Below are 26,650 nucleotides of genomic sequence, written 5' to 3'. Positions count from 1 at the left end.
CAAATGTTTGCTCTTGTTCTTACTGAAATAAAAGGCAAAATTTCCACTGACTTCCACGAGAGAAACACTGGAGTAGCAGATACACAGGCTAGTGCATGTTTATACAATCTGTCTACCTACCTCTGAAACTGAGGTCAGCTCCCCTGCCTCACAAACTCCACCTGCTCTGCCAGCAGCGCCTACCTCGATACCATCACAAATGCCTCCGTGGCCTCATGTTGCTCCTTGCATTTGGGGAGTCTCCTTGAAACCTGGCTGCTAAGCCATTTCCTTCACCTTTATGAAATCCTTCCTAAAGTCTCACTTCTGCCAGCACACCTACACTCAATCTGTGTGTGGGATGTGTAAATAAATTTAAATAAACATTTGTTTTCAATTGTTAACAGAACTAGCAAGGCATGCACATCCGTGGCTTAGACACACAAACAAGATACCACAAGATATCAAGTTTCTGCTGAGCTGCAGGAGCTGCCTGCATGCTCAATATCCCCCCACAGCAATCGCAAGGTGAGGCAATCTCGCCTCACCCACCTGTGCTGGGGGGCGAGCCCACTCCAACTGCCGGCTGCTTGTTGGAGGCTGAGGACGCACACGGGCAGCTACCACGCGTCAGCTGCTACATGGTAACTTTTTCCTGCACAACTTGCTCAATCAAACATATTGATACCCTGCCATTTCTTACAAGTTACTTTTGGAACTGTAGAATAATCAATTGAAACGTGTGAATAAATACATATTATGAAATCAAGGAATTTTATTTATTTATTTATTTATTTGGAAGTGGGTAGGGTAGGTCTAACTTGAATCTATAAGTTCTATTAAAAAGCAAATCGGCATGTTGACTTTTGCTCATTCTTCTGTTATAATTCAACAAATGATATTTAAAAGCCTTTTTGCAAAAAAATCTGGCAACGCCAAAGTACAATAACAAACTGTACAGTTCTTAGGCCAATCGATGTCAGTGAGAAAGAGCATCATTCCAAAACACTGATGAATTTATTTTTTTAAATCCGAATTTCACTCAGCCCTTTGGAAATCTCTGCTAGTGAGCATCAGTCTCCCTATTCAAACTATGGGCCAGATTCTGCCTTCAGCTATCATGCCAGTAACAAAAGGAACAATTTAGCTTTTAATTTCTTCCCCTTCCTCCCCCCAAAACTTGTGAAATGTCACCCTATTCTTTCCATATCACACACCTCAACTCTTTGTAGAAATGCCAGAGTTTGCCTAACAGTCCCATTCAGTCTTGCTGTTTGCCGCCTTCCTTGCTGATATCTAAGAACAGTTCCTCATCTTGAGCGTTTTTTTTTTTTTATTCTGAAGATTGGTTCCCTTGCTTTTTTTTTTTCTCTCGCTTTTTTTTTTTTTTTTTTTTTTTATTAACATGTCCACACTGTTACTAAACATAAAGGGTTTCTCAAGGAACCAATTTTACCACATTTGTTTGGGTGTTATATGGATGTTCGGAATAGAAATCAAGAGTACAAAAATAGATTTTCCTGATTTATGAGACATTCCTGTTTTCAATTCACCATCAGTATGTGCAGACACGATGCAGTCAAGAAATGAAGCATCTGGTTCTCCCACGTTTCATTTATGAACTTTAGCACCAGATGTAAATCATTCATAAAATCCCAAAGTGTTGGAAGAATCTCTTTCTTCATTTCAACAAACATATACTCCAAGTACTGTACCTAACACTTCACATCATTTGTTACAAATGATGGGATCTGAATTTTAATGACTTCCAGAAATAAATTTCAAGTAGGAAGAAAAGATGAAGGAAAACAGGTGAGTGTGGCATCCCTTGTTTCTGACCGTGAATTCTCTTTGAAACCAAAAGATGTCACTTTAAGTTATTACAAACGAAGTCTATACATGTTATTACCTGCATGCAGAATGTTTTGAAGAGAACAAATCTATTAGCTTATAACTGTTCTTCTCCCAAATCCTTTCCATTAGTGTCACATTCATGTTAGCAAATGCTGATTCAACATCAGATCTGAATTGCCTTCCTATTCTTATCCGCCAATCGCCCTTCCTCTCTTCCTTCAATCCCTCTTTCAGTCCCATTTGTTCAGAAAGCTCCTCTTGCCTTTCTCTCAACATCTGTAATCCCTTCCTCCTCCCTTCCCACTCCTTTGTCTCACTGTGTGCATTGAATTTCATAGGATAACTCACACTTTGGGAATTAAGCACCTGCCAAAATAATTACGGGATCGAGGCCTATTCTTTATGTCAAGGAAACCTGTCTTCTTCTCTGTGTAGAAGAGTCTTTTCAATGATTATGCATTAAACAACACTTTCAACAACAAATCAGTCTTTTCTGGCCCTTTTTTAATACTACATTTCTTACATATTAATTTAAGTGCAAAATTGTCAGGCGTGCATTTCATGTACCAAGATTACCTTATACCACAGAAAGCCGAGGAATTGCAAAGTGCAAGGAAAAATATAACAAGAAGGCTCCCCTAAGGACCCCTTGCTGGAAAAAAAAACATGTTCACGAGGGACCAGAGAGGTTAAAAGTATTCACGGAGTCGCAAACCCTCCTCAGCTCTGTGCTCATTCCTACATACACAGCAGCCAACTGCTTTGCAGGCTGCCTTTCAGGGCAGCTCTCCTTGCTGTCCTCTCTCCCAGCCTGGAAAGGAATGGGTGTAATTGGCCTCAGAGTACAGATATCAGCAATAGAAATCTTATGGTACAATTGATATGCATCCAGTACTGGGGACGTAGTGGTTTGCTTTAAGCAGGCTGGGAACACAGCAGGGGCAGATCCATTGGCTGCAAATATCATGTGGAAATCACAACTGCAACTACAGCCCACAGTTTATAGTACAAGCTGTGGATCCATTCCTTGGGTGCCCTAAGACCTTGGATGGAGAAGGATTCACAGAATCACAGAATTGTCTAGGTTGGAAGAGACCTCAAGATCATCAAGTCCAACCTCTGACCTAACACTAACAAGTCCTCCACTAAACCGTATCACTAAGTTCAACATCTAAACGTCTTTTAAAGACCTTCAGGGATGGTGACTCCACCACTATCCTGGGCAACCCATTCCAATGCCTCACAACCCTCTCAGTAAAGAAGTTCTTCCTAATATCCAACCTAAAACACCCCTGGTGCAACTTTAGCCCATTCCCCCTCGTCCTGTCACCAGGCACGTGGGAGAATAGACCAACCCCCACCTCTCTACAGCCTCCTTTAATGTACTTATAAAGAGCGATAAGGTCGCCCCTGAGCCTCCTTTTCTCCAGGCTGAACAAACCCAGCTCCCTCAGCCGCTCCTCATAGGACTTGTTCTCCAGACCCCTCACCAGCTTCGTCACCCTTCTCTGGACTCTTTCGAGCACCTCCATGTCCTTCCTGTAGCGAGGGGCCCAAAACTGAACACAGTACTCGAGGTGCGGCCTCATCAGAGCCGAGTAGAGGGGGACAATCACTTCACTAGTCCTGCTGGCCACACTGCTTCTTATGCAAGCCAGGATGCTGTTGGCCTTCTTGGCCACCTGAGCACACTGCTCAGTCCTCCCAGTCTCTTGCAGCCTTGCTCTCCAGCAAAGCACCAATTGCACCTGCCCAGGGAGAGTTACAGCTCCACTTGAGTCCTTACCACTGTGAAAAAAAATAAAATAAAATAAAAATAAAAATAAAAGTAAAAAATCTCTTGTCTCCCAAACCAAACTCGGTGACTTCTGAGGTGAAGAAGAGCAGGTGTTCAGCAGTGCAGGCAGCAGCACTGCACAGTACAGTTTAGGGCACCAAATGGACAGCACTGTACCAAATCAAAACTTCAGGGGAGATTTATGTAGGCACAGGATAAATGCTGAAACTGAAACCTGGCCTGAATATGGGGAGTTAACATCTCCATTGCTGAGAAACGTGATATAGGCACTTTAATGATGGCATGTGCTCAGCATCCCAGCCTCCCATGTCACCCCAAAGACCAGGAACATAGCCAACACCCTGCTGAGACATGGGTTATGGAAGGCAGAGCATCTACAAAACACCAGCATCACCCCTCTGTGGTCACAGGTCCCCCAACTGGTGTTAAAAGGTGAGCTTGTCACATGGAATGGTTTCCTCTTTCCGTAAGTAGTTCCCACTGATTTCAATGGACAATTTATGATTCAAGATTCTGCTCAATGTCAATCAGATCATCAAATTTTGACTTCTCAGAATCACTAGTGGCAAACAGTGAAAAAAAATACATAATATATTATTAATATTTATTTATTTGGAATTGCATCTAAACATCAATGTGTTTCAAAAATAGGCAACACTATTACAACTTTGTCATTTTTTTCTTTTTTTTTAATCTTTTTATCTACACTGACAACCTTGTCAAATCCAAAAAATAAAAATGTATTAGCAACAAAGCCAGTTCAGATAAATGACTAGTCATACCTGCTATTTGAGAAATCTTGGTTTTCTTTTATTTTATTCCCCACCCTCCCACCATGTCAAAGGCTGCAGCCCGAGCCTTTCAGAACTCTACAGGCACTACTTACAGTCTCATCATAGTCCCACAGTGCTTGGGTGGTCTCCCTCAAACTAACCAAGGCAGAAATACCACCTCCTTGATCCATAATGCACTCATCCATTTCCTGTGTCTGTTCAGACATCCTAGGCCAATGATTTATTTGCAGAGGTGAAGTTAGGAAAACCTCCCCCCTCCCAAACATATGCACACATACTTTTATAAAGTGGCTGAAATATTCAGTAAGTTCCCAGAGGGGAACGGGTTTCCCCCCTCCCTCTCCTATATGTTTTATATGGTTTCCACTATTATTTGATAAATGTGTTATGACACACTATTTACCTCGGTCAGCAGCTCTGGGGAGCTTTGTACAGCTTTGCTCCCCACCTCTGCCACCCACGATATATTTCACATATAAATCACATTTCCAGATTAAGACAATACAGTTTGGTACTGAGAAGGGAGAAGAGAGTTAGGATGAGATATGCTGGAGGAGGCTTTGGTTTCATGTCTCTCTTTCACTTCTGAGCCGTGAAGACCTGATTCTCAGCCTGTAACAGTGGCTCTGTCAACTCATTTTTTTTTTCTTTTAAGTACAGGAAGACATTCTCTGTTCACTGCTATAACTCTCTTAGTTTGAGGTTCCCAGGGAAATGCTCAGACCACAGTCTTCAGCTCAAGCAGGAGCAAGTGTAAGGAGGCTTATCACACTGCACATATCCACAGTTACAGAAGTGATCTTTTCCAACCGAGGGCAGCAAGTGTGCCAGGATGTACAGTATGAAAGACATGGTGCAGACCTGTTCTGTTGAAAATAAGACTTACATTTAAAGTGGATGACCAGAGTTTTGTGCAGAATTGCTCAATACTAGCTGACAGTCAGAAATTTGTGTGGAGGAGGAGGAGTTTTCCTCCAAAGCACTTGCTAAATAACATTGCTGCAGCAACTACACATCAGAGGACGAGTTGTAACAGGGAAGTATTTGGTGTAACTATCATTTATTTTTATACAAATTGGATAAAAAAATTCACAGGGAGCACCATTTGTAGGTTTTGCAGACACAGTGAGCAGTTTGGGAAGCATTCTGAAGTCAGTGCTGCAGATGTGTACTCACATACGTATGTGTCAGAATGGAGCAATACCAAACCTGATTAAGCCTGCTCTCTTGAAAATTACTGAAAATCAGAGTTTTCCTGGAATCACACTCTGACTTTCCAAAACCAGAGACAACCAAAACCTCAAACGAAATTAGACCCAGGAGAAAAACAAGCCAGCTGTACCAACTGAAAGTGTTTCAGAGAACACCACTGTTCCAAAGACTGCATTGCTAATCCCACTGACACACAGCAGTATCCAAAGAAAAGGCAAGAGAACCCAGTCAACTCCAAGTATTTAAAAAGAATGAATTAATAGTCTCTTCCTCTTCCCTATAAATGAATAAATAAAATAAATAAATAAATAGATAGATAAAGAGAGACAGAGAGAAGCTGAGAGTCACAGAGATCTTGTGTATTTTCTTCTGTGTGTTTTTAAGTTAATTTAAAAATAAATAAATACATAGATGAATTATGGCAGAAGCATACTAGCATAAGATGAAGAATGTTTCCTCTCCCGTGAATTCAGGGTACCTGACACTCCAGTTAGGCTACTGGAAAAACATCTTTGGACTATGTCATGGATACCAGCACTCTCCTCACCACTTTCGCAATCAGATAACCATGGTCCTCCCAACCCCAACAAACATGGGTACAACCTTTCTTCAGGGAGCATATGAGTGCTCATTACTTTTTCCCCTCCTCACATGCTTCTACAGAATCTTTAAGCCATTTCTACTCAATATTATTCCATAAGGTGTGAGAGGAGGTGTGAGATATCCTTTCTCATTGAGGCTCCCAGGGTAGGCTTCACATTTCAGGTAAGACAAGTCAGCCTGTAATGAAAAATAAAGTATAAGAGAACAGCACTGCGGTAACTTTTGTTGTAGTTTTTATCCTTTAAAAATATTAAAATATTCATGAAAAAAATATTGTTAAATATTTTTTAAAAGGTTGTTTCATCAGAAGAACTCCCAATGTCTTATGTGTTTATCCTATTTCCTGCATTTCCGCTGTCATAATAACCCCAGTTCACCTATCAGCTCTATTCACCCCCCATCCTGTGTAACCCCCCAACAAACAAAAAATTTCTTGCTATAGTGAGTATGGAACTGTAAGCAAGCTGTTTGGCTAGCCAGTACATGTCTGCTAATTGGTTACTGAGGGATAATTAGCATACACTGTTTTTTCTAGACACATGCTCATTTTCAGTAAACTTACAGGAATTTAAATTTTGACTCCTCAATCAAGTTTGTCAAGATTGGGCCTTGTTTTCAATTGACTTTGGGGACGACAGACAGATAGTGTGGTTGCATCAACTCCTAAGGGAACTGAAGTAAAAATTGAAGTGTCTCTAGTACTACAAATTCACTACTACCTATTGGGCTACAGCTTGGTACATCCTCATTAGATAAAAAGGAGGGGAGCATGACCTGAGCATGCAGAAATTAGGTTGTAAATTAAACTACAGTAATTTATTGAAACCAGGGGGAACTAAAAGGGTTTTACTAGGAAAAAAGGTGTTAACAAAATACCTAACATAGAGTCTTGTCAACCAAACAAGTTACTCTGTGCACAGCAGCAAAAGTGAATCCTGTTTTACAGTGATATAAATGCATATATTAAATTTCCCTGTATTGTAGTAATATATATAGTAATCCTCTATATCCACAACCCTTTCTGCCAGCATGCATCATCACCAGGTCTTCTGTGTCACACTGCATAAAGTCTCTATTGCCACCTCATTCTTCCACAACCTCTCCCACATCCTTAAGGATCACCCAGCCTTGTGGCAGCCCCAGCTCCGTCTGGGATGGGAGAGCAAGCAGGGTGTCCTGTGCTGGGCTGACCCACACAGCCACTGCTGGGGCAGCTGTTGAGGGAGTAAAAGACAAAGCCCTGCAAGATAAAAGAAACAACTCCTACAAAATGCATAAGAACTTCATATTTTTAAGACCCCCTAGCACTCCGACAAATTTGATTGAGTGGCCAGTGGCTTACAAAGTTAGTGGGGAACAGAAGCTGACAGGTAAACATCATGATAGCACATGTCTCACTTCCTTGAAAAACAGGCTGAAAAGATGAGAAGGCTCACATTCACCTGATTGTAAATGATTTCCTGTCACTGGGCTGTGTTTCTGTGACCCTGGTCATTTAATATGCTTGCTTTTCCCTATGTTGTCTGATAGTGGCTTGGCAGCCACTCTCCCTATGACAATGACTCAATGTGCTGCTTTTCCTGTCTTATTCTATGAAACACATCATTTGATGTGACTAACACAACTCATTTTGATGAGTCACAGAGCCAGGAAATGTAAAGAAGATGTGGTTTTCTGAAGTGTGCAGTTCAAGCAAATGTTAGAAAAACAAAGTTTAAAAAATAATTCTTCACCTTAAAATTGTGCATATGAGATAGCTCCTATCTTCCTACCTACATGGTACAAAGTCCCATTTCTATTGCTTGAAGTTATCAATGTTAACATTCCTGGTAGCATGTCTGGTTAATCTAGGAGATGGGTGGAGAGAATACATGAAGGGACATTGTATTTGTCCATGTTACAAATTTGACACACAGTTTCCATCATTCTTAAGGAATCCTCGAAAAATTGAGCCTTGTTTTCTAATTTCTAATGTACAGTCTGTAACTGCTGCCTCTATTTCAGTCCACAGTTTAAGAAACCAATTTGCTAATTTGATGAGTCCAGTGAAAGAAAAAGAAAGTAAAACAGAGAGAGACACTGTCTCTGAAGCCAGTTCTTCCCATTTGCAGTCTAGACTATAGTCTATAACTACAAAACTATCCTTCCCTACAAGTAGTTATAAATGTTTTGCCTACCTACATAAGAAAGAAAACCAGTATGGGTTTTCACATTTTTTCTTTAAGGATTCTTTATAATTGAGAAAGAAGATGGCCAAGAAAAGCAGATTGCCACAACCTTCCTTCTCTCTCTGACCTCAAGCTACAGGAAACTCCTCCGAGAAGGAAAGGGAGGGGAGATGAGGAGAACCAGAATGATAATGTTGCTCTTATACACAGTTTTGTATTGTTTTACAAGAGTAAAGAAACACCCCTCTGCTACAGCTATTGCTTCACTGAGGATGTGGAGAGATGCTGTCTTTACCTTTAGAATACAGGAAAGTTTCTTTGTCATCTCCCTTGACAGAGCCACCAGCTTGAAGAGCAGGAATGAAAGCTGAGCTTTTTTCTCACCTCCCCTTTTGTCTCCCCAGAAGTTTGCTGTTTCCATCACCACACATCACAGGAGATACCTAGCATTAATAGTTCTATGATTTCTCCTCCTTCCTCCTTGCAGGAGCTAATGGCAAAGTAGAGAACACTGGTCAGGGAGCCCCTCACCACTCTCTGCAGAAGGGGAATAGAAGCTCTGTGTAGCCAAGCAGAGAACATTTGGACTGGACCTCGGCAATAGGAAAGCTGACTTGGTTGGCAATTCTTTCCAGACTACAGGATGCCACAGTTGGAAACAGCCAGACCACAGTCAAGCAATGGAGAAATACAGAGCACTGTCATTTCAGCCTTTTTCTTTTTAAAGGCAGAGACACAGCTGAACCAAGAAGCCATCACCTCCTCTCGAATTATGACCAAATGAATGCATTATAGAATATTTTTCTGAATAAAAATAATGTACTTATTTGAAAATAAAGCATGAATATTTTTTTTAAGGAAATGGCAGAGAACAAAGTGCACAAGGCCAAGCTTTCTAATAAATGAGATTTATTATGGGAAAAAAGTCCAATAATTGCATTTTCAGGGGAAAGGTCATTATTACTTAGAAGGAGGTTAATAGAACAATATTAATAGCTTTTTACAGGGCAAAAGAGATAGATGCAGTATTAATATGAATGAAAACAAGAATGAGGATGCTCCCTGTTACCAAAGTTTAGACTAAAAATACAGAAGGTCAAATTCATCTTTCGTATTCCCCAAAATAAAGAACTAGACATTATAAAATGTTATCAAGCCTTTTCATTCAGTGAGTTTAACAGAAAGTAGCAGAAATAAAGTGATCAAAAGTTTTAGCCTGAAGCCAACAATTAGAAGCACAGCTCAAGTTCTGTGTCTCTGGGAGACTCTAAGGGAAGATTGTTGAAGATAAAAGTCAACATGACTCCATCACTGAACTTTTACTAAAGGAATTGCAGTAATTCTGTCTATTTGGCCAATATTTTAGATTAGACTAATTTTCTAAAGTAATGGAAAATTGCCAGAGATAAAAATAATCTGCAATATACAGTAATAATAATGCCATATTACACATCCATAATGCTTTTCATGCAAAAGTCATAAAGTACTTTATAAACACTTAATTAAGCCTCCAAACACCCGGGGAATAGCTGATTTTTCTGAATCACTCACCAACTGGGGAAACTAAGGCACAGGCAATTTAAAGCAAACAATTTGCCTCAGGTTATACAACAACGAAAACCAGTAACAAAGCAAGCATCTAGGAATGAAGAGGGCATGTGCAAAAAATGCTACCAAAACTAAATTTTTTTTCAAACAAAAGACGTCTGCCATACTTTTCCAGTTTCAAGCACTTAGCAATCTCTTACAGACTTCTAAGAATCTTTGCCTTCACAAATATTTCTAGAGACATCAAGCAAAATACACTTTCTACCAATAAATAAATAGACAAACAAATAAATGAACAGAGTATTTATTTAAGCAATTTTTGAATATGGTGCAGAAATATCTGTGCATCCTCATTGGCAAAACTAGCTAGAGATAAAAATAAAAGTCAGGAAGTTTGATTTTTAATCCCCAGCTTTGACCACTAACATCATTTTTCTGTTTTAGATAGTGTTGAGCGAGAAAGAAAAGAGAAATCCAAAGGTGATTATAAAGACAGTTATTAACAACTGTCATGCACACATGTAAACTACTAGCATGCTTTAACTAGAAGGCTAAGCAGGATCTGTCTAACTAGTAATTCCAGCCTGAATGCACTCAGCAGTACCACACCAGGACTCACAATTATGTAAGTCTGCTATTAAAATGCAAGTTGGAATCAACTGTTAAATCTCCATAGTGACAAATACACTGAAAAGCTGTCCTACTTTAGAAGATTAAATTGACTTTATTTTTGGTTATTGTATCTAAACACTGTAACTTGCTGTATTGTACTCTCACTAATTTAGTTTTCCTTTACCAAGCACCCCAGACAAGAGAATTTGCTTGAAGTCTCAGTCAAGCTGGGAATCATATATATTTAGGACATCTTTTCAGAATACTGTAATTATGTGAGTATAAGTATTTGAAGTCAAAACTCATAATTGTGTGTGATGAGAGAAAACTGAGGAATTTTTTGTTGAATGTTTTGGCTGTAACAAGAGCCGCCAACCCCACCAGTTTGAGGAAGTTTCAGAGCAGATGTCTGTATAGTGTTTGGGATGCAATTTTGTGATGGAGTTAAATGAAGAAAATTATTTAAGGGTTACAATACTTAAAAAATCCCAATGTGAAATTTAATTTTACTAGTAGTGCTGCATTGTATAATCATTTGAGGAAGAGATTACTTAATATAATGTAATGGGGGAGATTAATGTAAAAGATTAACTCTTCAGCCCTTACTCTTGTACTATGTTCTTTATATACTAATCAGGTAAAGAGATGGATAGTAGCATTTTAAAGGCTTCCTTTTCTGTGATCTATTTCTCTGAGTGAAAAGATGATGTCTAGCCTTTCTCACACTGAATTCGTTGCTGTGGTCTATAGGAAAGGGCTTTTGGAAGAAAACCTTAATATAAGTCAAGGCAAATTAAATTGAGATACTGGAAAAGGCATAATGTGAACAGAAGAAAATATCATGTGAGAACACATAAGGGCTTAATTTTCCCATTACTAAGGCAAGACTAGGTGAAAGCTAATAAATCACAGCAGCACAGTACCACATGGAAATCAGCATCTCACCTAGGTGGAAGTCACAGCTGATGACTGCTGCAAAATGAAACCCAGGTACCCCTATTACTAATGAGTACCCACTTACCACGTCTTTCACAAAGCATAGTAAGACACTGTAAAGTAAGAACATTCATAAGTTTTGGCTATTACAGTGCACACAATCTGCAGAAAATCATACAGGCAACTCAGCTTCCTTAGCTGGTGCCAACAGAAGCAGCCAACTGAGAAGGACTCAGAGATCTGGGTTCCCTACCCTGCTCTGCCACCTTGTCAGGAAATAACTACCCTCTAATTCCTCTAGATTCTGCCTAGAAATGTCTTTTTTTTTTTTTTTTTTTTTTTTCTGAGGGAAGGAAGGATTGATGACAGTCAAGTGCTTTAGAAAAAGGTTTCAGAATCACCCTAGTGCAGTTCAGAGCTTGATGATGCTTGGTGATGGAAGGTTTTGTTTTTGTTTTTGTTTTTGTTTGTTTGTTTGTTTGTTTGTTTTTTCTGGGGCATGTTCACAGGTAGAAAAATCAGTCTTTTTTTTTTTTTTTTTCAAATAGAGATATTTCTTAAACATTCCACTACTCCTTCTCCCTAAAAGTGACTCTTGCACAGATAATATTGAAATCTACTTATGTTTCAGACATAAGTATTATATGATTTTGTTGGACAGAGAGATAGATAAAAAGGAACAATAGACTTCGCATTTTTTTATTTTTTTTTCTAAATTAAGCTATTTTAAGTCTTCTAATCTTAAAAAGCACTTACTCAATTTAATCACAATTTTCACAAAATACTCTAGTTGTCAGTAAGTCTTAACCCTAGCAACATGAATGCACAGGGATTTTTATGGGTTTGTCAGTGTTTTTTTTTTGGTTTTAACATTTTAATTTTTATTTATTATTGAGCTGCTGGAGGGAAAGAAAAGTCTTATAATGGGACTGTAGCTGAATGCTTAATTAGGAACAGTTTATCACCTCTTCAAATAAGCTGAAGAGTTACATAACCAGGCCTTGCAATTCCTACAGATAAAGACAGTTTAACTTGGTTTTCTATGGAAATAAGCTTTATGTAACTGTTTTGTCTGTCTCTCCATCTTTTTTTTTTTTTTCTCCTCTCCCCTTTCCTTTCACTCCAACAAAAGACTGAACTATTAGCCAATTTGAACTTGAGGGCTAAAAATCTCAGAAATAATATTCCTACTGGTTTCACGAAGACAGCTGATGAGATAAGAGAGAAAGACCTAAATCAGTGCCCTAGTTTCCTCTAAAGGAAAACAGAGAAAGTTAACAGAAGTGAAAACTTGGTGTGAGATTATACTACTTGTAAAGCCTGAGCTGCAGAACAGATTGACTCCTTCAGATTTCATGAACCCTATTTCCTTTCATGGTCAAATCAACAGACAATTTGCCAGCCTGAGGCCAGCATCAGTTCGTCACCACCTCCTGGGTCAGTCCAGATATACCCTGCCCATGCTACAGGCTCAAAACAACGGCCTTTAGGAAACACATGGCCACAACTACATTGAAGATGAATGATTTCTGTGGTTTTCTGTTTATCTGATTACTAATACAGTCAACACTGTTTTGACTTTTCTTTTGGCTGAATGCAGTGATAATAGCTGGTGGAAAATGAACTATCCAGAAGTGCTCATGATCATCTACTTCAGCATAGGCTGAGGCAGAAACAGGTCAATGTTGAGAGCAATTTTGAAAATCAGAGCCCGGAATATTAATCCTTTGTTTATTCCCTAGACTAATGTCATTACAGGAAAACCTTCCTCATGCTGTAAAGCCAATTTACTCTGATGCTAAGAAATTCTGTGGTTCAGTCATAGTGCCATTGTCTACCTTTGATTTGGAAATTTCAATGAGAGAAAATTGCTCGAGACAACAAATCATAGTTATTTATGATGAATTCTTCTCTATTTTATGTTTATTGCATCTGTTTGAGATATACTTTAAATATAAGCTCAGACCAGAATTCCTAAATTTGCATAAATATTTGAAAATTGCTGGATTTTGAGAAAGCCTGAACACAACCCAAATTGCTCTTATCTTCACAGATCTAAAGTAAAAGCCCAAATTCTCATATTTTGGAAAAACCCACATGAAGATTTTAATATGGTAGTCCATGCTCATACACAAAGTATCAAGAAAAATCTAGACAGCACTTTACTATAGTTTCAGTACTCTGTGGAATGTCTCATTTCAGTATCGTTCTATCTCACTGTACTTGAGGGTGAATTTTCTCCCATATTTTTCACCTGGTTGGTCTGCACAGCCAGGGATGAAACTGATCTAATGTGTGAAATACTCCTGGACTCATTCCTAAACCATCATGGACATGCTGCCAAAGTGAGCCAGGGAAGCAAAACATTTGTTGTCCATAGGAGTGCTATAATATTATTTTTTCCTCTGTGTGCTTTTCTCAGTTCTGGTTCATTAATTCAGTACATTGTTATACTATACTGGTCTACAATTGTAATTTTTCTATGCCTCCTTTCTGTGTCACAATGTTCACAACAGGCCTATCTTAATATTATTTCACACAGGACTCCACAGAGAGTTTGTGAACATTTCATGGTGCTCAAAAACTAAACCAAGAGACCTCCTACTACTACTTCCTTTGAGACAGATGTGAGGGGAAAGATGGTGAAGCTTGGGAGATGGCTTAAGACATATTTATTTTACAAATAGAAGGCACTAAAATTATCTTGATATGGGAAAACAAAAAACACACCACACGTTTTGCCAAATGTAATTTCATTAGAAGAGAAATAAAGATACATTTATCTTAGCATAATGGTAAGACTGTACCAGTAATAATCAGGTATGAACTCAGAGCATAATGTTCAAGAATCAGTATAAAAGATAAATATAGTAAAAACAACATAAATGAACAGTCACTGAAATAGTCTCAAATAATGAAACATTTAGATAAATTATGAAGATGAATATAGTGCCTCATATATCTGTGTGTCAAAAAGAGTAGTAATATTTCTTGCATTAGTACAAAAATGAATAGTTTTGTCAAGTTTTTATCCTGATAAAGACTTTTTCTTATGGCTATAGAAATGTATTGAAGTATTTAAATCACCTGTCAAATGTAAGCCTACTCGAGCACTGACACTTTAAAAATATAATGTGAAATCAGACATCATTTATATTTGCTAGGATTTTTCATGTTGTCTTATACAAATGGTGAAGCTAGATGCAGAAATAGTAGATTTTCAATTTTAACCTTTTTTCTCCCTAATTTCCAGAATGTAATTCTGCCCCCAGCTGGTTAAGACATAGCTGACATAGGAGACTGAAAGGGAGAGAATATTGAACCTATGAACTCTGCTTCTTCTCAGATGATGACTACAATTTGCATGCAAAGTATCAGCAGCTTTACTGTTCAGCACAGGTGCTAATAGATTCTAAGTTCTTTATGTAAGTATATACTGCACCCTCTTCATTACAGCACTAATAGCAGAAAGGTGAAACTGTTTTCAGGAAACAGAGTTCATTGATTACTCCTACAGAACATTACAATTAATGACATGGGTCTGTGGTAATTGCTAAACCTGTATCAGATCAACTGAAAAGAAGAAATTTAATACACACTCCCATCACCATTACATTTTAGAAAGTTGCATACATCTACTGTCTGGGATGGATTTTCACATGCCTATTTGTCTTCCTATTGCTTTTTCATCAGGTTCTAAGTCTGTCTTTTTGTGAACAGAACGTATGTACAGAAAAATTTATATGACTTTCACTCCTTTTTCAGGTATAATTGCAGCCCATCCTTATCTCCCAGGGAGGAAGAAAAACAAAGGAAAAAGAAAAGTAAGGCAATAGCAAAGCAGGGAGATAAGTTATTATTATTACCTTTTGAAACAAAAGCTTTCATTCACCCTTCAACCTCTTGCCACTATCTTCTATCATATTTCAGAACATCTTTTCTGATGCAGCAGAAGAATAGATTACAAATACCTTCAAATTCATCTAACTTACTTTCTATTCCATATATCACCTCTTCATATGCAGCTGTTTCTGTCACATCAGCAATCCACTACCTCATAACAGTCCTGGTGCATCTCTCAGGTTCTTGGTATTAGTTTTCAACACTGTGAACTAAAGGGGTCAACGTCATGAGGCTTAGTCCCCATATTTAGGCTCTGTACATTCAAATAGATAGGACTGGCAAGAAAATACGGTGTAAGTGGAAACAAGACAAAAAGAAAGAAAATGGAAAAAGTTATGCTGGGGAAAAAAAAAAAAAGAAAAAAAAAAAAAAAAAAAAAAAAAAAGGAAGTCTGGATTTTAGCATCTAAGCTGCAGTGCAAAATACCAACAAAATGAAATGGTCCCTCTAGGAGAGCCCCACTGGATGATACAGAGTCTGGTAACTGCTGCTTTGCAGTTTCCTGCTGTCTCCAGAGGCGAGGACAGCCTCAAGAACATATGGTCTGCCTGAGACCTGCAGAAACTGAGAAGGCTGAACTGGACATTGTGAAATTTTGCAGAGCATTATAGCAATATAAGTATTAAATGAATTTAGGAAGTTTGCACCTCAGGAAGGTGGGATTATAAAGCAGAACAGCTGCTGAGGGAGCACATTACTAAAATAAGGGGATGTGACAATTCAACCCATATCCCTTGACAAAAAATCTCTGGAACAGTTTTGGGAAGAGGAAAGAAAGAGGAGGAACATTTTTTGGAGGTGGGTGAGGCACAGGTCCAGTAGGTGCAAATAACAAACAAAGCTGCAAACTCACCAGATTACTCCTTGGTGAAGTACTGACCACAAGCTGAGGATATCAAAATAGAAACATAAACACATGCCTGAAGTGGGAAGCAGCAGACCTAGTCAGCCACACCGTGAAATGACTGGGTATCATGAATTTATTAGAGGGAGGGTGGTATGACTTGGCTGGGTTTCATGCCTACTGGATGAGGTGTGCAACCCTGGTCAATATTTGCTAACTCTGAGGACACAATTACCCTATGTCCAATATATAAACCTTTTGAAATCCCCCTATAATTGTTTTTAAAGGCTTAATTTATTTTTAGAATTTCCCTAACAGCAACAGTACTGATTTGCAATTTTCTCCAGAAAATAAATAAATAAATAAATAAATAAATAAAACATGTTGCAGGTGAGTTTTTTTCCTTGCCTTCCATAGCAGCAGGAATTTCTTTATTTTCCTCCACCTTTTGCTTGTCATATAGCAGCACTTATGAAAAGTGTCCAAGTAAATGAGCACTGGAAAAACTATCCTCTCTCCATTGTCCTTTTTTAAAAATTATCTTCATTACACATTTGCTTAGAAAGAATCAGGAGACAAAGCTAGGAGAGGGTCTGAGCACACCCTGAAGACACTCAGAACAAAACTCCTGACAAACAGCCAGGCTATGAACTACTGTGTCTGCAGAGGAAAAATATTAATAATAATTAAAAAAAAAAAAAAAAAAAAAAAAAACTTTCAGTCTGTCAGAAAAGATCCAATAAGAATAAAAGTGTTCTCCGTTATACATTAGCTCTTGTGTTGTGATTATCTTCTATGGGGCCAACTTCTTTGCTGATTCATGTGAATACACTGCACAGATCTACACTAACAGAAAATTTGGGCCATAGCATGACCTGAAGTTATAGTCCTCCATACTTGCAAAGAACATAAACCACAAAGGCCAGTAAAAGGAATGAGAGTAGCCAAGATAATCTGGCACACTTCCAGTCTGATTTTTATTTTCCTTTTAACCTTCTAATTTAAAGTATACCTCCGTATTATAATCCTAGCATCTCTGACTCCATAGCTCTCCTTTTCAAGGTTTGCTTGACCCCCCACCCCACCTCCACCAGAATTCTTTTAAAATCCTGGCATAATTTGTGGTCAAAACTAAACCCCAATTAGGTCCATCTGGGGAAAGTGGAAAAACCTGAACTCCATCTTGTTGTCTGGAACATCCTATGGTTGCATAATAACAAAATGCCTTTGTTCTCACAACTAGAGTATGCATCAAGAATCAAAGAAGCAAGAAAAAAAGGGAATGTTCCAAGCTATTACTGTAACAATCCAATTACAATGCCTATCAAACTTAACTTCACAGGTTATAGCTCCTAATTGCCTGACAAAAATTGACACTTCAGTCGCAACAGCATAATATAATCAGAGTCCAAATTAAATTTGATCGTGGGCAGAAAACGATGCTATCATTCGGCGGCATGGAAACAGGAGATCAACTAGCATGATATCAAGGATCAGAAATGAAAATTATTCATTAATGGCAATGGTTTTCTGATAATGGAAATGACACAGTTCAGACGGCTTCGTAAAAACACTATTAATTAAAAAGATGATAGACCTAACAAGGCATAGAAACCAGTGGAACCTTTCTCTGTGCTTGTTAAGGTGAAGGATGACAATGTTTAAGAACAGGAGTTTATGCACTTTTGCGAAAAGTATTCCGCTGATTCTGTAGCAAGTTTACTGGTTCTTGCTTAGTGAAGCATCTTTCTCTAGGGTGCTATGTTATAGGGACATAAAAAGTGTCTAAGGCCATAATATGGCATTGTAATAAGCATGAATACTACCAGCTATAAAACAGAAGGGTCCAATTCATAAAAAAAAATGCACATGGGATTTTTGCATACTCCCAAGAAAAAAGTGCAGAGAAAACTATTTTATTTCCCTGTGCAAGCAGCTCTGTCTCCATTTTACTTTGGAGAAATACAGAGGTGCTTTATGCCGAAGAAAGAGCACACCAGAAATTCACCCTCAAAAGAAGTTTTCCTGAGCAGGAAAAGTAAAGGCCAGTGTCTCGGATTGCTGAAGTTCAAACAACGCCTCTGTGTTCTTTACACAGACCTTCAGATATTACCACAAGGAAAAAAAAAATACTAATACAATGTCACAAACATTGCATTTGAAATAACCATCTCAAAGGGTTGATGGCCCCACTATCGAAACCAGTGGGTGCCTTTGCCACAGCTGGAACAAATCAAACTGCAGTTGCCCAGTTTGGTGAAGAAAAGGTCTATTGGTTTGCTAACATTTTCCACAATCTCCTCCCATGCATTATGTCCGTGCACCACACCCTGCAGGATGGCTCATCGCCCAGCACTCAGAATGAAAACTACTCTCAAGGACCCTCACCTCTTTCTTCCTCAGTAGCTGAGAGAAGCAAACAGGCATTCTCTGCTGCAATTCCTTGTTCAACAGGCATCTGCTTTGGAAACACACCAGCAAAGGCCTCTGAGACTTCTTGCTGTGGGAGACTGAGGTTTCAAAAGCCTGAAAAATGAAGGACTTTTGTAAAGAACAGAAGGGAAGAGCAGGCAAAGTTAGATGCTTTCCTTGGGAAAGGATGACTCAGAGCAGATCCTCTTGACCCTAGAAAGCAAATAGTCAATTTTAACAAATCAGAGACCTGGGGAAAAAAATCTTATGTTCCTTAGACTATATAGCTGAGCCTCAATCAAATCCGAAATGCATCATCCAAAGCTGCCTCTAACCCTTCTTCACCTGATAAGTAACATCCTTGAAGATCACCTCACTTCCAAATACAATACAATACAATACAATAAAATATTTAATGCAAATCTGCTTGGAGCAGCTCTAAGAACAGAAAAGCATGCAAATAATGGATGTACTTTTCACTGTCCTTGATTATTTGATAGTCCTTGTACAAACACAATGCACAAAGCCTGACTGAATTGTCAACATTCTTTAAAAGAATAAAAATTCAGAAGAATGATGATATTACCTAAAATGTATATCAGCATTGCATTGCACCACACCGATAAGAGCTTTAGGGCAGGTCCTGCAGTTTCAGTGCATCTTTCTGGAATACTTTTTAGCCCTTTAAACATGATCATTTAAGACAGATGCAAGGAGTGTTGGAATTCAACATGCAGACAGTTCAGGAGAAGACAGTAATATATTAATGGAGAAAACAGCTACCCTATAACATCAGCCAACATGTTATTAAGCCATGTTGCAGCTACCATATGATTATCTCTTGGGTTTTGGTAACTTGACCTCATGAAAGGGTGTTTATAGATAGCTCCAGAATTTTTTTAATATACTGTATTGATAATATTTTCATGTGTTGGTCTTTGTTTTTGTTTTGTTTTTGTTATTGTTTGTTTTTATTGAATAACAAAGGTTAGAAGCAGGAGAAATGTAAAACAAGGGAAGAAAACAGAGACCAGAGTTTGTGTTAATGGTGGTTTTTGTTTGTTTGTCTGTTTTTAAATAACTACATTACATTGCCTATTATGTATTATAGGCTATAACGTAAATTTCTTTCTGATAAGACAGCCCATGTTCAGCAGTGAAAGCAGGCATACTTATTAATCCCTGCAAGCAGTGTATTTAAAATAGAGGCAGACAAAAAAAAAAAAAAAAAAATCCATTGACTATTAATCCTGCAGTGTAAGGTTATGGATTGAGTCATCTTATAGATAAATTCCCTCTCTAATTCCAGAAAATTAAATCCCAGGTATGCCCTTTAAGGAATCCAGGGTCAGATTCATACCCACTGAGTCTCACGTTTAGTGGGAATTTTCTGATGAAAAATTTTGGTTGAAAAAAAGTGTTCGCTCATCAACCTGGCATGTTTTGTGGGAATCCTCCTCTGCTCAGGGATGGTGTTTCATGTATAAAAGAGAGCAAGAACATGTAGACTAACAAGTAGGTCAGTAGTCAGGATGTCCTGTGAACAAAAGGAATCCATGTCTGTGTCTATGCAAAACTCTCGAAGAGGCCACATTGGTAATTCCAGATTATTGAGTCACTCCATTCTTACTCCCCTGCCTCTCTGTTCATCCTACACCTCTTTCCTGTGAAAATTCTGAGTGGTCCTGAGCTCATGCTACTGAGAGCACAGTGTCTCCAGTGAAGCCATTTCCACCTTATCTCAGCTAACAGTGTAAAATCAAACCATTTGCCATTCATTAGTTCAATCCTGGCTACAGAAGAATCACTGGACAAATGGATTCACCTCTCTGCACCCTACAGGCATTTGAATCCCACAGCCTGCAAGGAGGAAACAGGCAGAAAACCCAGCTCAGGTAGGGCTGGCAGCACTCACGCAGTCTCACCGTGGATTTTAACTTTTGATGGGCACAACCTAGAATTCTTTGGTTTTCCAGCAGTAGTCACTGAACCAGGAAATACACAGCATTAAGAGGAAAATAAATAATGAAATTAAGCTTAACAGGGTTGCTGGCCCCTTTTCAGATCCCCCATTCTAAAACTTGCAAGAATCACCATTAGGCACTTTGCCAGTTCTATTTCCCCGGTGGATTCAGGCTTATGCACCACTCAAGAGGAGTCTGTTAATGACTACAAAGATCCACAGCTGTTTACAGTTCAGACTCAGTGGTGGACCAGACAATAAGCTTGATCCAACAATGAAGTTGTTGGACTCTCACAGCAAGAGGAGACATTGTGTCAACTATTTGCTTGCTCATAGTGCGAGTGACTACCAGGACAGCTTAGCGGGGCTGTAACAAACAGGGAAAGGGGTAGGTATGGATTGGAAGAAGCTGTGCAGGGCCTTGAAAATGAAAGAAGAAATGGATGAAGAATCCAGGCTCAAATAGCTCACAAAAGCACAAATGAAGCAGCATAAATAAGCCAGGGAATTTATTTCCCACACATGCAGAAAGACAAAAAAATGCATTCTGAAAAATATTTCAAAATATAACTATATTCATTTGTAGAAGTCTCCTGTGATATTACCTACTCCAATTTTTTTTGTTGTTGTTTATGTGTTGGTTGTTTTTGTTTGTTTGTTCTGTTTTTCTTGTTGTGTTTTTTTTTTTTTTTTTTGTGGGAAGCCTGGGGTTTTTCATGAATGAATAAATGAGAGCAACAGCTTCTCACAGTAGAGTCTGGTCTTTGGGAAATGACAGCTGAAGGACAGAAAGAATACCAAAAACCTGCAAAGACTGGTGGGAAGTATAAGAGAGGCTTACATTAAGCTTCTTCTCATTTTTAGATACAGAACATAATGTTAACAAAAGATATGTAAGAAGGTATTTGAGGTAAAAAATAAAGAAAGTAGACATAAAAGGCAAGAATGATTCTATCATGGGACACAATCTTTCAACATGGCAAAGTAATGTAGCTTGAGAGCATCCATTCTAGCCATGCTCTGACCACAAGTTCAAAGTGTTTGATGACCAGGAACAGATGTAGGAATCTACTCTTTTCTCTCTCTCTCTTTTTTTTTTTTTTTTTTTTTTTTTTTTTTTTTAATGTACTTTAAAAAGGATTCCTAGATATCAACATCATTTGACATATCAGCAGCTCTGGAAAAAAAAAAAAAGACGTCAAAATCATTACAATTGATGAAAATAGAAAATTTGCTAAAGAGGCACCTTTGCCGAAGCTAGATTTTAAAGCGTGATCTGACAACATGCACTGGTCCAAGTTCATTTCACTTAGAAGCAGTGTATTTATCATTAGGACAGCATTTTCAGACTTTTCAGCTAAGATGGTTCCCAGAACTTCCACATCTGGTGCCAAAGGGTTGTTAGAAACTTATAGAAAGCATTAAGGACATGTCTGTGTGGGTAGGCAGCTGATCAAGCAGTTTATTGATTAGCCATATAGTATTAAGTACAAAAATTCAAAGCGAAAGGATGAAACTATTTCTGGTAAGGTGAGACCCTCCATATTTACTGAGCAGTTTATCCACAACAGGAAATGCTTACTTGATTGCTTGATTGCAAAGTCAGGCAGGTCCTCAGCCCTACTGACTTCACTGGAGCTATGACAATTTAGCAACGGAAGATCTGTGCCCCCAGATAATTTGTTAATGCAGTGGCGAGCTCTTACATTTATAAAAATAAAAATTAAAAATAAATAAATAAATAAAACAGGACATCAGGAATTGCAAACATGAAAGACCTTTCATTTGGTCACTTTTCTCACGTAGAGGATTTTCTAATAATACACAGTAATTCAAATAGCAGGAAGAGTAGAAATGTATAAACTTGCAAAGTTCTGCTTCAGACTGAACTTTTGTTTCTGACAAGTGTAAAGTGCATCTATAATATAAATTGGGGAGCAGAATACTTACAGAAAACAAACCTCATCCAAGGGCACAGTCACAGTGAAGCTTTCATCAACTCACTGTCTGCCCAAGCCTTTAAGCATTCCAGACTTACAGCACAACTTTAGAGTCAGAGCCTTGCCCAACTTTAGCTCTGAAAATTCCCTTGTCTCTACATTAAAGTCAAAATCAGATGCCCAAACTAGTGTTTGCCTCTGAACAGCCCTCTGAAAATGTACCACTCTATTCTATGCCACTGATGCTCAAAAGAACAATCACCAGAGAAGATAAAGGGGTTTTTATGATCATCCAGCTCTTCTAATTCAAGCTCATGTCAGGAGGTGAAGGAATGCCATTGTGTGGCACCTGCTTACATATTTTCCAGAGTGACTGCAATCTAAATATTGGCATCCGATTAGAATGAGAACACTATACTGTGCCATAAAGCACGAGTTACCATGAGCTACTGCCCAAGATGGTTGTTATTAAGCAGCTGGATGTCAAGAATTAAAAGGCAAAAATTTGTACCATAAACATACCACATTTCAGAGCCCAGCCCTCATGGACTGAAGCATTGCATGGCTACACAGCTTTGCTCAGTTCCCTCACCCTCATCTTCCATTCAATTTCTTCAAGGGTGCAGAAAACTCTTTCGGTATCAAGTGAGTGAGATCAAAGTAAATTCATAATATGCATGAACGGGCTCACTTTGTATAATATTAACAATGTAATTCCTGTCAGAAAAATGAAATTAAAATGTAAAAAAAAAAATTAAAAAAAAAAAAAAATAGTTATTAAAAGCAACAAAGCAGCAAGCAAAGAAAAAGATGTCTGGGCTTTGAGGGGAAGTTATAATAACAGACAAGAGGTTTTGTTATCCGACTCAGCCCTCTTTATAGCCCCTTGCTACAACAGCATCTTGGATTCTAGATACTATTCTCTATTGGTACCTAAGGGACTCAACCTGCAGATGGTCCCCATTTCAAATATGTTTTTTCTGTAGTCATTTAAGATACCAATTTATATTCCCTGAAAAAAGGGAAACTACATTTTTTGTAGGTTATTCTCTTATCTCAGACTTGGTACGAGTGAAGTGTAAGTCACAAATACTTGTGCCCTTTCCTCCTACTCATTTTTACCTGTATGTAACATAGTAGAAGCTGCTATTGAAGTGACTGCATGGCACTCTGTCAAGTTGTGGGATATCACATGATCTAACAAACCCTGCTAACAAATTAGATATGCTGTGATTCATCAATTAGGTAGAGAAATATTACTTTTTTTTTTTCATTTATTAAAAGAAAATAAATACGTACTTCCCCAAAGCTAAGATATCATTCTGCAATGCATAGGAGTTTGCTGCTATCTGCAGGTAAAATATTCTATTACTGAGTAAAAATGTGAAAAGCAAGCCAAGCATTTAGCTTCTGTTTTTTAATTGCAGCTTCACACAATTCCATATAAAATGGAATTCCACAGGTCTAGGCAAGATGAATGAAAGTACAGATCCCTCACAGGGGGCTGAGAGGAATGTTTTCTTCCATCTAATATGACAAACTGCAGTCACGCCACTCTTAGCATGTTTTGCTGCCAACATCTGCTGCTAACTGAGGCAGTCAGGCTTTCACACAGCCATCCAGGGCGACTGACACTTTCTAGCTACTGCAGAAGCAAGGAACTCCTGGGACATAAGAGTGTCCTCTCAGTAGTCCTCAGATGTCCCCTGAGCTGTGACAGACTGCAGAATCAATGAGACATCAAGCTTGTTCCACAAATGCCAAAACTTTCAGGAAGACTGTAGACTTTATCAGGAAAGACAATGCAAAAGGGTTACAGAAAAGCTGTGATTTTGGCCCTCTGTTCACACAGCATGGCTAGAGAGACAGCCATCATACAGATCAGCTCTCAAACTCCTCTACTCCACTCTATTATATTGTATGGTAGCATGTTCTTTTTGTTTTTGTTTTATTATTATTATTTATTTGTTTTATTTAGTTAGTTAGTTTCAGTTCATTCCATTACAGTGAAAAGAGGAGTATCATTACTTAATTTCACTGACTTCAAAAGTCAGGAGGAGACAAAAGATTTTGCATCACCCTGTAATAAACCTATGGCCATGAAAACTAATCTGCAACTGTTGCAAACAATTTGTGGGGTTTATATTGGTACAGTGCTTTACCTGTCAGGAAAAGTTTACCAGGAATATTAGCACAATTCCTTGGGAATACTAGGGATGACACACTTTGTCTTCTTGAGCCTGAAATAGATTAAGATTTGTTCCAAATGCAACAAGACAGCTTTGATTATTCTGTAGATTGAAAGACAGACATAACAGAAGTGGTTAAACAACACTTCATCAAGCAAGATCATACCAAAGGAGTCATTACAGGAAATATTGACCACAGGAAATGACATGTCCAACATTATTTCATCAAGGCATAGATAATCATCTTGTCATTTTGCTGTGCTGTGTTGCACTGCTATTGTACAGCTTGAGCTTGCGCTTGCTGTCAAACTCATCCCCAAGGGTCTGATCAAAAACTAAAGAGTCACCAGTGTTAAACCTTTCCTAGACCACCATTTTCTTTACTGTGGCCTAAATTTAAGAAAAGCTGACATAACTTTTGCTTTGTTTTCAAAGAAGAGTTTCAGTATGCACTGATTTCAGATTGTGGGTAAGAGGTGAGCACCAGAACCGCTTCACACAAAGAGAATACATAAGAACACAATAGAAAGAAAATTACAAAATATCCAACACCAGAGATGCTCCTTTTAACCTTTAAGTGTAGTTGAAACCTAATGACTTGCTAATTATCAGGAGTTTAATGATGCCTCTAAGCAGAGGTTGTTCTACAGGGCACAACGTCCATGAACCTCTAGGATCTGGGGTTACCTTGTGCCTTCAGCCTGCAGTGAATTCTCCTCTTCTACAAATCTGCTTCTAAGCAAGTTTTAACCTCTCCAGCCCCCCAGTTGTTGCTACCAACAGGGAAGGAAACAATTTTGAACTCTGGCGTAGGCTGGGCTCCAGATGGCTGCCAGCTTTTTAAGCGCTGAGTTGACTAACCTTGCTCAAAGCAGGTCTATAGAACACAGTGCTTCAAATATCAGTGTCTGCTGGGATTGCATCTATATATGTGGAGTCCCACAGTTCCTATCACTGGCATAGTTGAATGAGTGAATCAGGAGCATGAAGGATAAAATTGAGGAAAATGCAGGAGACCTCTCTCTCCCTCTGATGTTGAATCAGCCCATTAAACAGCAGGGAACAGCTGAGCATAGATTTTCGATGAGTTTGCTGACCACTTAAAGCAAATGAGTATAACCTGAGGCTGGGAAAGACCAAAGGGTTGACTTCCACGTGGAGATGAAAAGGACTGTGCTGAATTCAGCCTAGGTTGAAGAAATGGTTCAGGATGTACCGGATGAAGTCATTCATCCTCAGAGCCATATTGTGTGAACAAAAAACGATTGTCAATGATGAAAATTCAATCAGTTTATTATGATATTTATAATTATTATCCTGGGCTGACAACAATAAAAGCACCAGCCAAACCATTCTGAAATGGAGTCACTCACTTTCTCAGAATAAACTTTATGGGGACTGTTTGATGCTGTTTGCCTGGAGTCTGTCAGTCTGAACTGAACCACAAATAAAGTCTTTTCAAATGTAAGGAAATAGCTCTGGGATATGTAATATCTGATGTAAAGAGAAAAGGCACCATCTTCATCCCTAGCCACAGGAAAGCCTGTTTTCTTTGGTTCTTGGCCCATATGAGAGTCAGTGCATGAAATATAAATTGCTGTTCAACATTTAAGCTTGGCAGAGCCAATTAATACTGCCTTCTCAACATGGGCTTAGAGGTTATTTCAATTAAATCCTCTGTACAAAAGTACACTGTATTTCTTGGTATTTCTGAGAGGCTGTCCTCAGTGGGTAGTTTAAGTTCTGCAGTGCATTCATCTCTCCTTTTGATTACAGCCTTCCTCTCCCTCCTGATATCCATGTCACTCTTCTGCAGGCCCACCAAACACTGCTGCCAAATAGATGGCCTGTTCAGATCTCTCAATCAGTTCCCATAAATCCATCACCTCATCTCA

The 26,650-nt window shown here is 38.6% G+C and overlaps 1 long non-coding RNA gene across 3 annotated transcripts in view; it reads right to left on the bottom strand.

Moving 5' to 3' along the window:
• Nucleotides 1-5,452: 5,452 nt before the first annotated feature.
• Nucleotides 5,453-26,650, bottom strand: part of LOC311438443 — a 130,905-nt gene continuing 109,707 nt past the window's right edge. For all 3 annotated transcript variants that reach the window (XR_014694104.1, XR_014694105.1, XR_014694106.1), the window contains 2 exons: nucleotides 18,640-18,777; nucleotides 5,453-6,417 (listed from right to left, as the gene is read on the bottom strand). This is a non-coding gene — a long non-coding RNA (uncharacterized lncRNA). The remainder of the gene's footprint in view (nucleotides 6,418-18,639; nucleotides 18,778-26,650) is intronic.

Source organism: Aythya ferina (assembly GCF_964211825.1).
Source record: "Aythya ferina genome assembly, chromosome: 5".
Taxonomy (NCBI): Eukaryota; Metazoa; Chordata; class Aves; order Anseriformes; family Anatidae; genus Aythya; species Aythya ferina.
This window is presented reverse-complemented; position numbering and strand designations above follow the sequence as displayed.